The sequence below is a fragment of the Artibeus jamaicensis genome, unplaced genomic scaffold (assembly GCF_021234435.1).
Source record: "Artibeus jamaicensis isolate MK-2021 breed Jamaican fruit bat unplaced genomic scaffold, CSHL_Jam_final contig_1526, whole genome shotgun sequence".
NCBI lineage: Eukaryota > Metazoa > Chordata > Mammalia > Chiroptera > Phyllostomidae > Artibeus > Artibeus jamaicensis.
The window spans coordinates 1394486-1407538 of record NW_026521297.1 but is presented as its reverse complement, the minus strand read 5'-3'; the positions used below and the strand labels follow the sequence as shown (position 1 = coordinate 1407538).

General features: G+C 48.0%; 1 pseudogene; it reads left to right on the top strand.

Annotated features, from left to right (window-relative positions):
- The first annotated feature begins 8419 nt into the window (after positions 1–8419).
- LOC119065148 (programmed cell death protein 2-like) lies at positions 8420–9321 on the top strand (annotated as a pseudogene).
- Positions 9322–13053: the final 3732 nt, after the last annotated feature.

Here is a 13053-nt window from a genome sequence, read left to right as displayed (position 1 = left end):
CCCTGAGGAAGTTAGGGTGTTTCCTGGAAGGGCAGGAGGTGGGGGCTGCAGACAGGGAAGGCGGGAACCAGGTGCAGCCTCTCCGGGGAATTGCTGGCAGGAGTGTCCCGGGCAGAGAATGGAGGTCCCCCGCTGCAGAGGCAGGTGCACAGGGCACCAAGGGCGGGTCCTGGGACCTTGCTTCAGCCTGGAGGCAGTGGGAGTCTGACTTCAAGCATGGAAATCCAAAGCAAGTCACGATCCTCTGCCACTGCAGTGTCTGTTCTCACGCTCAGGACTGTCACAGGCACCACTGCAGCAAGGCCACAGCTCCCTGGGTCACACGCCCGCTCCCCAGTATCTCAATGATGAACTTGCGTCTTTACTACACTATTGCTGTGGGTGTTGGTATCAGCTTTTGTTGTCTCCTGCCTTCCTTTCCTGCAGTGAAGCAGTGACTGTCTTCTTCTTCCACATTCTTTCCAAGGGTGTTTGCACAGTGAATACCCTTGGCAGGTGGAGAGAGCATCTCCCTGAAGAGCCCAGGACAGATTTGTTTAGTGTCCTGTATGTTAGTGGCATGATCTTCTTCCAGCAGGTACAATATACTCAGTGTCTCAGTCACTTCACAGTTACTGCCAGTTGGTTTATTTCTGTACATCTTAGTTTATGTCTTGTCATGCTTCAAAAGGGACTTCTTCATATGGCTGTTTGCTGCCACAAGTGAAGAATGATTATTGCCATGTCCATTGATAGAATTTATACTGACTACTTTAAAAATTTTTTTTATTGATTATGCTGTTACAGTTGTTCTATTCCCCCCTTCATTCCCCTCCACCCTACCCCCCCATCCCCACCATTACCCCCCTTTAGTTTATGACCATGTGTCTCAAGTCCTTTAGATTCTATATTTCCCATGCTATTCTTGCCCCCCATCTATTTTCTATCTACTGTCTATGCTACTTATTTTCTGTACCTTCTCCCCCCTTCTCCTCCTCCCACTCCCCTGTTGCTAACCCTCCTGGAGATCTTCATTTCTATGTTTCCACTCCTGATCTAGCTGTCCTTTTAGTTTGCTTTTGTTTTAGGTGTGGTTGTTAATAACTGTGAGTTTGTTGTCCTTTCACTGTTCATGTTTCTTTAACTTCTTTTTCTTAGATATGTCCCTTTAACATTTCATATAATAAGGGCTTGGTGATGATGAACTCCTTGAATTTGATCTTATCTGAGAAGCACCTTATCTGTCCTTCCATTCTAAATGAAAGTTTTGCTGGATAGAGCAATCTTGGTTGTAGGTCTTTAGATTTCATGACTTGGAATACCTCTTTCCAGCCCCTTCTTGCCTGTAAGGTCTCTTTTGAGAAATCTGCTGACAGTCTGATGGGGACTCCTTTGTAGGTGACTGTCCCCTTAGCTCTTGCTGTTTCTAGGATTCTCTCCTTCATTTTAATTTTGGCTAATGTAATTATGATGTGCCTTGGTGTGTTTCTTCTTGGGTCCAACTTCTTTGGTACTCTCTGAGCTTCCTGGATTTCCTGGAAGTCTATTTCCTTTGCCAGATTGGGGAAATTCTCCTTTATTATTTGTTCATATACTGACTACTTTTGAAGAACTTTATTGAGACATAACTTACACATTCTAATGTTTGCCTGTCTAAAGTGTAATTTTTTTGCTGACCACATTTTAAGACTTTCCATGTTTCTGAAGGCCACAATCAGACTCCCCAGGAACAGGATCTGCGTGGTGACGGTTCCCACCAGGTGATGGGAGGACGTCTACCTAGGTAACGATTGCATACACACTGTGGGTGTCATTTCAAGAGAAATACAAAGCTGGAAAATTGGGAGTCCCTCTTCATTATGACAGCTTTGTTGACACAATCACTAATAAGATTTGCATCCACCCCTGAAAGCATCTAGACTAGACCGTCCAGCAGAACTTGCTGCCCTGATGGACGTGCTCTCTGCCCACACTGTCCAGTGTGGGGGCCACCAGCACATGAGGGTGTTGAACACTTGAGATGTGGTCAGTGAAACTGAGGTACTGAGTTATTGATTTCATTTAATTTTAACTAAGTAAAATAGCAGTGTGTGTCCAGTGCCTGCAGTATTGGACAGTGCAGGTCCACTAAGTGACATTGGGGCTGCTTCAGAGAGACCCTCCAGACTACTGAGCCATCCCAGAGGTGCTCTGGGACCTCCGCCCCTGGAGCACATTCCTGAACTAGGGCCTCCAGTCAGGGGAGCTCTGGGGTCCGGGAACTCACTCCCAGTTCCCATCGCTCTGGCTCTTCCTGGGTGTCTTGTTTCTAAGCTGCAGCTGAATCTGTCCCAGGTGGTCCAAGCATGAAGCACACCTGGCTAAGACCTCACACCCTCAGGGGCTCAGTGGTTTCCTTCTCCTAGGAGGTGACTAATACCACCACAGAGAGATGAGCCAAATCCATCCTACAACTGTGCCCTTGTCCTGTCTAACTCTCCCTGCAGGGCACTGTTATAATAATTTTGTAAATCCTCTCAACAGCTACAATATGGTGGGATAGTTGTGTGCTAATTGCATCAATTTTAAAATGTGGGTATTTAAAATAAACCAAGATTATGATCTTTTTTTTTTTTTTGCCTTGCTTTATTTTTCCGTAGACAGCATCCCCAGAAAACAGGAAAGCGGCAAACACACCTGGGCTCTGTGAAGTAAACCAGACTGCAGGGCACTGTGAGCCTGGATTGTCTCACTCACCTGTAGAATGGGCGCAGTGACTGGCTCAGACAGGTGTGACTTCCTTCTGCTACAGGCTGTGTGTTGCCCCCATTAGGGTGGTTCTGGGCTTTGGTCTCTGTCTGAGAGGCTGAGCCCTGGACAAGCTGAAGCCAGCATTCTTGCAGGTAGTGCTGGGGATGGACGCGTCCCTTAAGTGGGAGTCAGGGTTGTGGAGCTGGTGGGGCGTGAGCCTCTGCAGCAATTTTGCAGAGTGAAGTGGTGTGATTAAATAATTTTTTCCTGCTGAGCACGTGGATACCAACTGTCACCCTAGGTCCCGACCTGCTGACCTGAAATTTGGAACTCAGCATGTATTGAGGGTTTAACCACTCCCAGCATATTTTTCTGAAATGATAAATATATTGGAAGCTTGGTCCCTCCCTCCATTAAGTAAATGCTGCTTGCAATATTGGGGTCATCAACATCAACTGGAGTCTCTCGTGCTCAATATTCTCTGTGCAATTCCTGGTGAAGACATGCAATTCTTGGCAGACATACTCTGGGAGAACCCCAGGGCAACAGGACAAATTCTGTCTTAGTGTTTCTCAGATGGGGTTTTCCAAAGTTGGGCAGTGTGTTTCCTCTCCCACATTCTCTGCTGCAGCATGACCTTGCCACTCCCTCATCAGCAGATGGAGACTGACTCCCTTGCCTCTGATGCTGGGTCATGACTTGCAGTCCCCTAATGACTTGCAGTCCCCAAGAAGTGGCAGAAGGGGTGTTGTGTCACTTCCCAGGCTGGGTCAATAAAGGTCACATCCTGTCTCTCTCCCTCCAGTGCTGCCTCTTGAGGGGCTCCCACTCGAAGTCCCACCTCTGGTGGGTAAGCACCCAGAGCACCCAAAACACACGCAGAGACCATGTCTCCGGGTTCTGGTGGAGCCCCAGCTGCACTGAACGTCATCTTATCCAGGGGTCAGACATCTGCATGGTGGCCCTTGGATGATTCCAGCCCCAGCCGTGGTTCACCTGGCCTGCAGGTCTTCCCAGTTGAGGCCCAGGGATGAAGGGGCAGAGGCGCCCCTTCTTCCTCTGTGCCCCGTCCAAACTCCAGACCCACAGAATCCATGAAAACACTGACGTCGGTGTTCTTGCCACTACATCAGTGGTGGTTTCTTATGAAACTACATGTTGCTAGAACAGAAGTTGGCACATGGCCACAAGGAGCTGTGAAAACAAAGATAGAACCATATGGTAGGGACTTGGGACTGGGGCTTTGGCAGACACTGAAAGAACCTAGAGAACATTCTAGAAAATTAGAAGGGCCTCAAATCAACTCTTAATGAAACCTGGGAGGAGAGGGGCAAACTCTTATGGAATATGGGGAAAAAGTAATTCTTTATATAGTAGCAGAAACTTGCCAACACTGATACTTTTAGGACCACTGAAAACAGTAAATATATCTGATGACCTCATGGATTTTAGGTTAGAGTATTTCTAGACAGAACATGGAATGTAACAATTAGTTTTTTTATAGCTACATTTAAGAATAGAGATAGGGATGTAAAACATAGGAAGTGTCCAGTTTTCAAAAAGTTTTAGAGGACTTATATATTAATACCAGGACCTGCTGAGGTCACAGATAAAGCTGTTTCCCAGTTCTTGCCTGTCCAAATGGCAAGATTCTCAAATTAAAAATCAGATTCCTGGCAAAGATAAAACCCAGGGTGAGGCTGTGAGGTTCTGTGTGAGACCTCAGAACTACCCAGGGTAATGCCACCACGTAGAGCATTTCAGCAAAATAGGGTGTCCTCTAAGTATCCCAAGGTCACACCTCCCAGGCCCTGCCAGATACCTATATACCAGCAACATTACATGGGAACTATATCCCCTGGAGTTCTCCAGGGAAACAGAAAGAATAGGGTGTCTCTCTCTCTCTCTCTCTCTCTCACACACACACACACACACACACACACACACACACACACCAAACAGTGTCCACATGCCCATAGGTGAGGGTGGAGGCCAGCCATTTTTGGATAATTGCAGCACCATGAAGGGTCACATCACTGATACAAGAAAGTTGAAGAAAAAGTGTCAGGAGTCACAGGCAGTGAAAGTGAGGCAGGATAGTTAGATGGCCTAATTTTTGGCAAGTGGGAAGAGGGAAATTGAGGCAGGTAGTTAGGCAGATACAGCCAAAAAATTGAAGCAGGTTACAGTCAGCTGGTTAGTTGTAGGAACTTACCCTCCCTGACCAAGGACACTTGAGAGCAAATGCTTTATAGCTCTCCTTCCTATGAGAGCGTAAATAGCTTAAATAACCATGGTGGGGAGACAGATAGCAGAGACCCGATTAATATCATTTTTTGCCAGCAAAACCCAAGGACAGATAAAGTCAGGGGAATAAATCACACACACACACACACACACACACACACACACACACACCACCACCAACAACAACAATAACAACAACAACAACAAACCAATAAGAACCAAACAAATCCAAGATAGAGTCAAAGCTGACCAGAAAATGACCCCGGCCCCTCTATGCATCACCATACTAAAGAACACACCTGAAAAGCCAGTGAATATTCTCCTGGTATCATCCCTGAGACCCCTGGGACTCCCCTAAGAGTCCCACCTGGCAAAAGACAGATGAAAGCCTTGAGAAACAAGACCCAGTGGCAGCTGTCCTTGGAGCATGCCCACACCTCCTCTTTCTCTGTTGTGAATTTCTGAACACTAAGGGTCCCTGGAGACTTGCAGCTGGTGTGGCTCAGTTTGTTGGAGAGTGTCCTGCAAAGACAAAAGTCTCTGGCTTGATTCCTGGTCAGGGCAACATACCTGGGTTGTGCGTTTGGTCCCCGATTGGGGCACATATGAGAGGCAACCAAGAGATGTTTTGCTCCCTCCCTCTCTTTCTCCCTCCCTTTCCATCATTCTGAAAGTAAATAAATAAAAACAATCTTATAAAAATATCTTAAAAAATAGTTCAGTACTTATTCCCTAACGTCTGTCCCCTCCAATAGACTCAGTCCCAGCTGCCTCATGTGCAGCTCTGAACTCTGCGTCCAGCCCAGGGCCCTGCACAGACAGGGCAGATGCTCTCTGCTCGCTGACACCAACGTCAGCAGCGACATCTGGGACCCAAGTGGAGGTGACCTTGATGCAATTTGATAGGAAAGGGTCAGGAAGGACCAAATACACAGGAGTCAATCTGACACAGGCATGCAAGGTCTTCACCCTGACAACTTCAAAACACAGCTGAAATAAATTAAAGAATATTGAAATAAATTCAGAACTTTTATGTGGAGAACCATTTCGTGCATTGTGGAAATGGAGCTAAACCCTCATGTGGAAAACCAGTGGGGTGCAAGTCAGCACACAGGACCACACCCACGGAGAGGTTTTCCCATGGGGAATCAGGCCTGCATTATACTTAGGCCGTTATGAAACTTGCTCTTGCTAAAATTACCTCACCCTGAATTGAGGCAGAAAGTGCTTACCGTAACTTCCTAAAGTCTGTGCTAAACCTCCCCTGTATGGAGTGTGATCGGTTCAACCACTTTTCCCCTTGGTCCGCAACATACTTCTGTTCGAAGTAATTAGCAACATTCTTTTCTTTGCTATCCGTAAAAGGCAGTCCCCTGCAGTGAAACTGTGCATGGTAAATGAGGACTACATGTAATGTACACAGAGAGGCAATAAAAGCCTGTCCAGGCAGGGACAGGCTGGCTCTCTGGCTCTCTCTCTCTCTCTCTCTCTCTCTCTCTCTCTCAGAGAGTGGCCATGACATCCCCTTTTCTCCACAGGACTTCTGTAGTCCGTGTGTATTTGTTTTCTAGCAGCCACAACATACAGGGGTCCTGAGGGCCAGGATCTGCCACACTTTTACATGCTCCTGTATTAGATGTCTCAATATTTTTAAGGTGTAAAGGCTCCCCAGTTGATGTAGAGATTCATTTCAATCAAAATCAAACTCCCAACAGGCTATCTTCATTTTTTTGGGCTGCAGATTTACTTGCTGGATATTGTCAAAGACCTGGAACAACCACAATAATTTTATTCAGAGAATAATGCTTATGTGTAAGATAACAGTAATAAAACAGTACAATGTTGGTTTAAGGACACACAATCTAAGGGACCGGGCAGAGAGCCCAGACAGACCCACACATATACGGCCACCTAATTTCCTAAAAGACACCACTGCAACTACATGGAGAAGAATGGTCTTTCTCTACATAGTGCCAGGTAATGAACTACCCCTGTTGGAAAATGACCTCACACCAAATACAAAAATGATTTCAAAATGGGCTACAGGACTAATATGAATGGTGAGACCATAAATCTCCCAGAAAGTAACACAGGAAATGAGATTAAACACAAAACTCTTTAAAAGACACAAAAAGCACTAGCCATTAAAAAATATGAAGCAATCAGTTGATAAATTGGACTTCATTAAAATCAGGATCTTCTGCCTGGCTGGTGTAGCTCAGTGGATTGAGCACAGGCCTGCGAATGAGACGATCGTGGTTCGATTCCCAGTCAGGGCACGTGCCTGGGTTGCAGGCTGGTTCCCTGCAGGCCAGTTCCCAGCAGGGAATGCACGAGAGGCAACCGTACATTGGTATTTCTCTCCCTCTCTCTTTCCCTTCCCCTCTAAAAATATATAAATAAATAAATCTTTTAAAAAGTTAAAAAAATCAAGATCTTCTGTTCATCAAAACGAATCCACGTGAAGAGTGTGAGAAGGTAAGACACAAGCTGTGTCAGAGAGGAGAGATGAGCTAGAGACAGAAACACTACATTCAGAGTACAGCACCATAAGAAAAAGAACACTCAATCCTTATTTTTTAAAGAGGGGAAGGGAGGGAGGGAAACATCAATGTGTGGTTGCCTCTCATGCGGCAACAACCAGGGACCTGGCCTGCAACCCAGGCATGTGCCCTGACTGGGAATCGAACTAGAGACCCTTTGGTTTGAAAGGGGTACTCAATCCACTCAGCCACACCAGCCAGGGCAATCAATTTTTAATAATAGGAAAGAACAGACACTTCAGATGCGAGGATATCCACGTAGTCAGTGGGCAGAGGAAAACACGCACAACTTCGGTCACCTCAGAGAAACGCCGGGTCATACAAGTGTTCACCCCTCAGGTGGACTGGGATGAGAAGGCCCGCGGGTCTGCGAGGCTGTGGCCGCCCCTGCAACTCAGGGGTGGGGAGTGAGACCTGCTCTGGCCACTGCAGAGACGTGTTTTATCCGTGGGAGCGAGCACACGGCTGCCCTGTGAACTGGGACATGCATCTGGGGGCATGTATACGTGGTTTCATCAAAAGACACGCACAAGAACACTCACAGAAGCCTAACGTGATCCAGCCCTGCACTGCAAACGACTCGCAGACCCGCCGCTAGAGGCGCACTGGAGCAGAACCGAGTATGATGAAATCGGTGGGAAGAAGGGGGCAGCAGCGAGCACGAGCTGCTGCTTCCACCTGGGCCCCTGCGTCTCTCAGACAGAATTGTGCTTGAGTGAGTGAAGTCAGAACTGAAAATCACCTACAGTACGATCACAGGTAAACCAATTAATCTATGATCAATCTCAGAATACAATAAGTGTGGCCGTGGGCAGTGACTCTGGAGGATGGGGGCGGGGGCAGGGCGGGGCGGGGCGGGAACCGCACTGCGAGCAGTTCCCAGCCAGGTTATCTGATTGCAGCTTGGCTAACACGATTGCATGACTGGCGGGAGCCCAGCAGAGCTGTACACGCCCCGGCCCAGCCTTGCCTCTAAGAACTTTCGGCTCCCACTTCCCCGCGCCACCTGCAGAGCAGCCCTGAGCATTTTTAGAAATCAGCAACCCAGGAAAAAGGACTTTAACTCAAGTGAGCCGCCCTCTCAGGCCCCACCCTGCAGAGATGGGAGAATCCACGTGCCTCCAGCTCAGGTCTGGGGCTCATCTGTGCGGGATTGGCGGCTGCTTAGGCCCCAGACATGCTCTGGATGCCGCCAGGCGCGTTACCGCAGTGACGGGCACCAGGCTGCGGACTGCAGATCATACATCAGCAGGACTGTACACAATCAGATAATTTGGACAATGCAGTTCCAGTCCACAACTTCCTCTTTCCAGAATTTGAAATCGTTGTAGAAACAGAAGATGAGATTACACCTGAAGTTTTGCAAACAGAAAATGAAAATCAGAGATTACCTATCGGGAGTGTGGGTGAAGCTCACGAGGAAGTACTGGCTTCCATGGTAAATCATGAGTCCAGGGAAGACACAATCTTCCAGCAGTTTAACATTAAAATAGCCCTGGAACCAGAAGAGACTCTCAGATACAGCAGAGGGATTGCCCCCATCTGGATCCCTGGTGACAATTCCCTCAAGGAAAGGCTATTGCAGATTGCCCCTGTGGTGCCAAGAGAATATTCGAATTCTAGGTCCTGCCTCAGCTGCCCAACGACCCAAAGGCCCCCAACTGGGCAGGCGTGTTGAGTGGGGCGTCCTGGCCGCTTCACCTGTGCTGAAAGCTGCAGGCAGGCCACGGGCTACCTGGGGCAGTTTGTCTGGGAGCAGGATGGAGCAGAGCCTCCTCCAGCGCAATGCCGGGAAGCCTTAAACTTGCTCATAACCTCTTAGACCTTGCGTTCCATTTTCAGGGTATTATCCTAAGGAAATAATTATACCAGAGAGAGGTACAAAGGTTTTTAAAAAATGTGTGAATATTACTAAATCAAAAATGTCCAATAACAGGAAATTTCACAAATTTTGGTGTATTTGTCCAGTGGAAAACTGTGCAGTTGTAATGACACAGGCCTATGTGCACACCAGCTAAGCTGCAGATCCAAGTGACACCAGATAACAATAGAGATGGTGTTCACAGTGTGATCGTACATTTGAAAAAATAAATGCACATATGTAGTGCACAGAAGTAAATCTGAAAAGATACACAAAAATCTCACAGTATCAAATCTGGGTGGAGTTGCTGACTAGCACGGGGATGAGAGCATTCTTGAAATGTGTAAATAGTCCATCTCTGGATGTGAGTGCTGGTTAAACACACGTGAATTCTGCGAGTGTCTATTTAATGTTTGTGCACTCTAGAAAAGTGAGAGACAATAGAAATTATTTTCGTAATGAAAATTTTTTCTTTGTTATAGATAATAATGGTAGCATTTTCTGGCCAATGTTTTCTTTTGGAATCTCAATATTTCTGACAAACTGTGTTGCTTACATGTTATATTCCTTCCTAATGGAAAAACACATATTCTAATTTATTTTCTTGAGATAAGATCTATAAAATTAGGCATCTTCTCCTGATAGATATGCGTACACACCCTTATTTGTGCAATTAAAAGATCTCATCTGTTACATCTTATATTTAGTTACTCGCAGAGTTCCATTTTCTTTATTGATACCCTTTTTCCTGTGTCAGCACTTTCCTGTAGACATCCCTGCAGAACCTTAAGTAAGGCTTTCTCTGCTCTTAATTACTCCTTGCCCAATCACGTTTTGGAGATCACAACTCAGAGATCCCTTATTTCATGTCATTTTGAAGAAAACGTGTCACAGAAACCAGCCGAGAGCAGAGGTTGTCTCTGGGGAGTGGGAGGAGCCCAGAAGAGGGGAGAGGCTCGCTTTGGAAGGACTTGCACAGGCGGGCGTGTGCCTGGAAGAAGGGCCCAGTATCCTGCTCCTTCTCAGAGCAGCGCAATGATATGGTTTCGGGCACCAGAGAATATGGTCCCAATGTGGGCAGCACACATTGGCACCCTGGGAAGAACCCTATGCATTTTCGATAATGTTCCGTTTTTATTTCTGGTATACCTCTTTCCAAGGAAGCTTCTTCGTCCTCCACCTCCTGCTGGTTTCTTCTCCACAGAGGAAGACCCCTGAAGGGAGTTCAGTCAGAAAGTGGCAGGTGGCCCCTCGTGGTCAAGCCTCTAAGCCAAGTGCTATTTCACAACAGACAGGGCTCCCTTTGACTGCAGCCAGTGACATTAGGTCCAGTCACATTCATTCATTTTTGTCCAAACTTATTTCAGCAGAAAATTATGGAAGCCCCCTCCGCTGTGCCGGACACTGTCCATGGTGCTGAGGACACAGCTGTGAACCAAACCAAGTCCTGCCAGGGTGGAACTTCAGCTCTGGGTGTAAACGGAACAGGAACAGGCAAAACCCATACATATTATGCGACTAAAACAAGCACAGCAGACACGAGTACATCACAGTTGCAGGAGAAATTAGGACAGATGTGGACTGGAGCTATTTCAGATATGGTGGTCAGCAAAGGCCTGTCTGCAGAGCTGACATGTGAGAAGAGGTTGAAACACAACAGGGCAGAGAGGTGTGCAGGCCTCTGGAGAAGGGACAGGGCGGAAGGAGGAGAAGATGAGTGAGAAATCCTGCAGGAAGCTGAATCAATGTGCTCAAGACAGGAACAAGAGAGTGAGGGGCTGAGGAGGGGGCTGTGAAGAAGGGACCAGGTGATGAAAGCTTCCAGGGCTGAAGTCACACAGGGTCATGTAAGCCATGAGGAGGATCTGGGACTCTAGGCCCAGTGTGATGGGAAGACACCGGGGGCCATATTTGAAGAGGGCAGTGACCCTCTGTGTGCTGGATGGAGAACAGACCTAACATGCATGACTCTTACCCTCACTCGCAGCTCTGCTCCCTCTTCCATGGTACAAAAACCTCTCTTCTCCTCTGAGCTACTGGAAAACAGGCCATCTCTGCCGCCTGCATGCAAGCTGCCCATGTGCTCACAGGAAGCAATGGCTCTGGGAATCCAATCTTGGGGGCTCCGGCTTCTGCTGCATGAGCACCTGTGCCTACCACCTTCTGTTCCCTGGAGCACAAGACCCCATAGAAAAAATCTGAACACTTCCCTGCATCTGGAGATACCTGAGGTCATGAGGGTTGGTGAGGCCAAAGGTGTCACCAGTATTGTAGGTGCAATAGCAGAATCCCATTTCCCAGGCTCCTTGCTGCTGGGGTGCTGGCAGGTGACTCAGGCTCAGCTGACCAGATGCACCCCATCTGCCTATGGCTAGGAGGCTACAGCTTCAGTGGGAGAGCTCTGACCCCCTTGCTTCAGGCACAGACTTAATGGTGGCTTCAGGGTGGCACTCAGGGCCCGAGGACCCGGTGCTGCAGGTGGGGACACATGCAGGAAGACCCCATTTCTGGCACACGCATTACTGACAACAGCTTCTCCCTCTTTGTGATCAACAGCTTAGTTTGGAAAGAGTTTGGACCACTCAGCTGTGTGCCATTTCTGCATTCTCCAATCCATCCTCAGGCTCCCCCATGTCCCTGCAATAAATGCCTTTTCTAACTACATCACCCAGAGTGCGTCTATCCTGATCGCAATGTAGACTCCTCACTGACAAAGAACATATCAGGGTGGAATTTAAAATGTTTGAAATTTCTAGCTGTGAAAAGACTATTTCCTATTATTTAAAAATCACTCAAAGGACTTTACCAGGGGGAAGGCACTGTTCTAAGTATCTCACAAGTGGACACATGTGTCCTCCTATGCGCTTGTGGACAGAAGCGCCAGCAGCACCACGCAGTGTAAGTACATACAACAGGGCTTCCTGGGGTGTGCTCACATACCGAGGGAGAGGGAGCTGAGTGGACTCAGTCCCCTGAACACTCAGTGTCCCCCTCCCGAAGTTGTGCCTTCGCCAGGCATAACATGACTGAATGCATGTCCCAGCCCCTCTGGTCTAGTGGAGAGCTCACCTGAAGTTTCCTCATGTCCAGTCTGACCCTCATCGGAGTGACTTGAGAGTTGGAAATTCTCTGATCCATCTGAGGTTAACCGGAGACTCTCCCAGAATCACATGTAGGCCCTTCAGCTGCATTAAAGGAGCTGTTTCAGGACCTTGGACACTTTTCCACCCACTCTCCAGAGGCTGCTGCAAAGCCATGGGGACCAGAAGCTGCGTGTGGGGTAGGGAGGACCCCAGCCCCAAGTGCACCCTCCTCAGCCCAACACACCCCATCCCTGCCCCTAACACTCCAGGTGTCCACTTCCAGCCCAGCCCCCTTCCCTCTGTCCCCATGGCCCCTGAAGCCCCTCAGCCCTGCACCACCTCCCACCAACCAGCACACAGTCCCTTCCCTGGGTGCCAATCTTGGCTCTTTTAGAGCATCCCTGCATCCTTCACCTTCCAGGGCCCCAGAGTGCCCATGACAAGCTCTGGGACACTGCCCTCAACCCAGTCAACCAACCTGATCCCCAAAGAATCATCCCCAAACTAACACTGAGCTTTAGCTAGAACCCAAAGTAGCCTGAGAGCATACCCCAGGCAGGAAATGTGACTACAAATTGGTCCCATCGCCAACCCCATTACTTTCCCACAG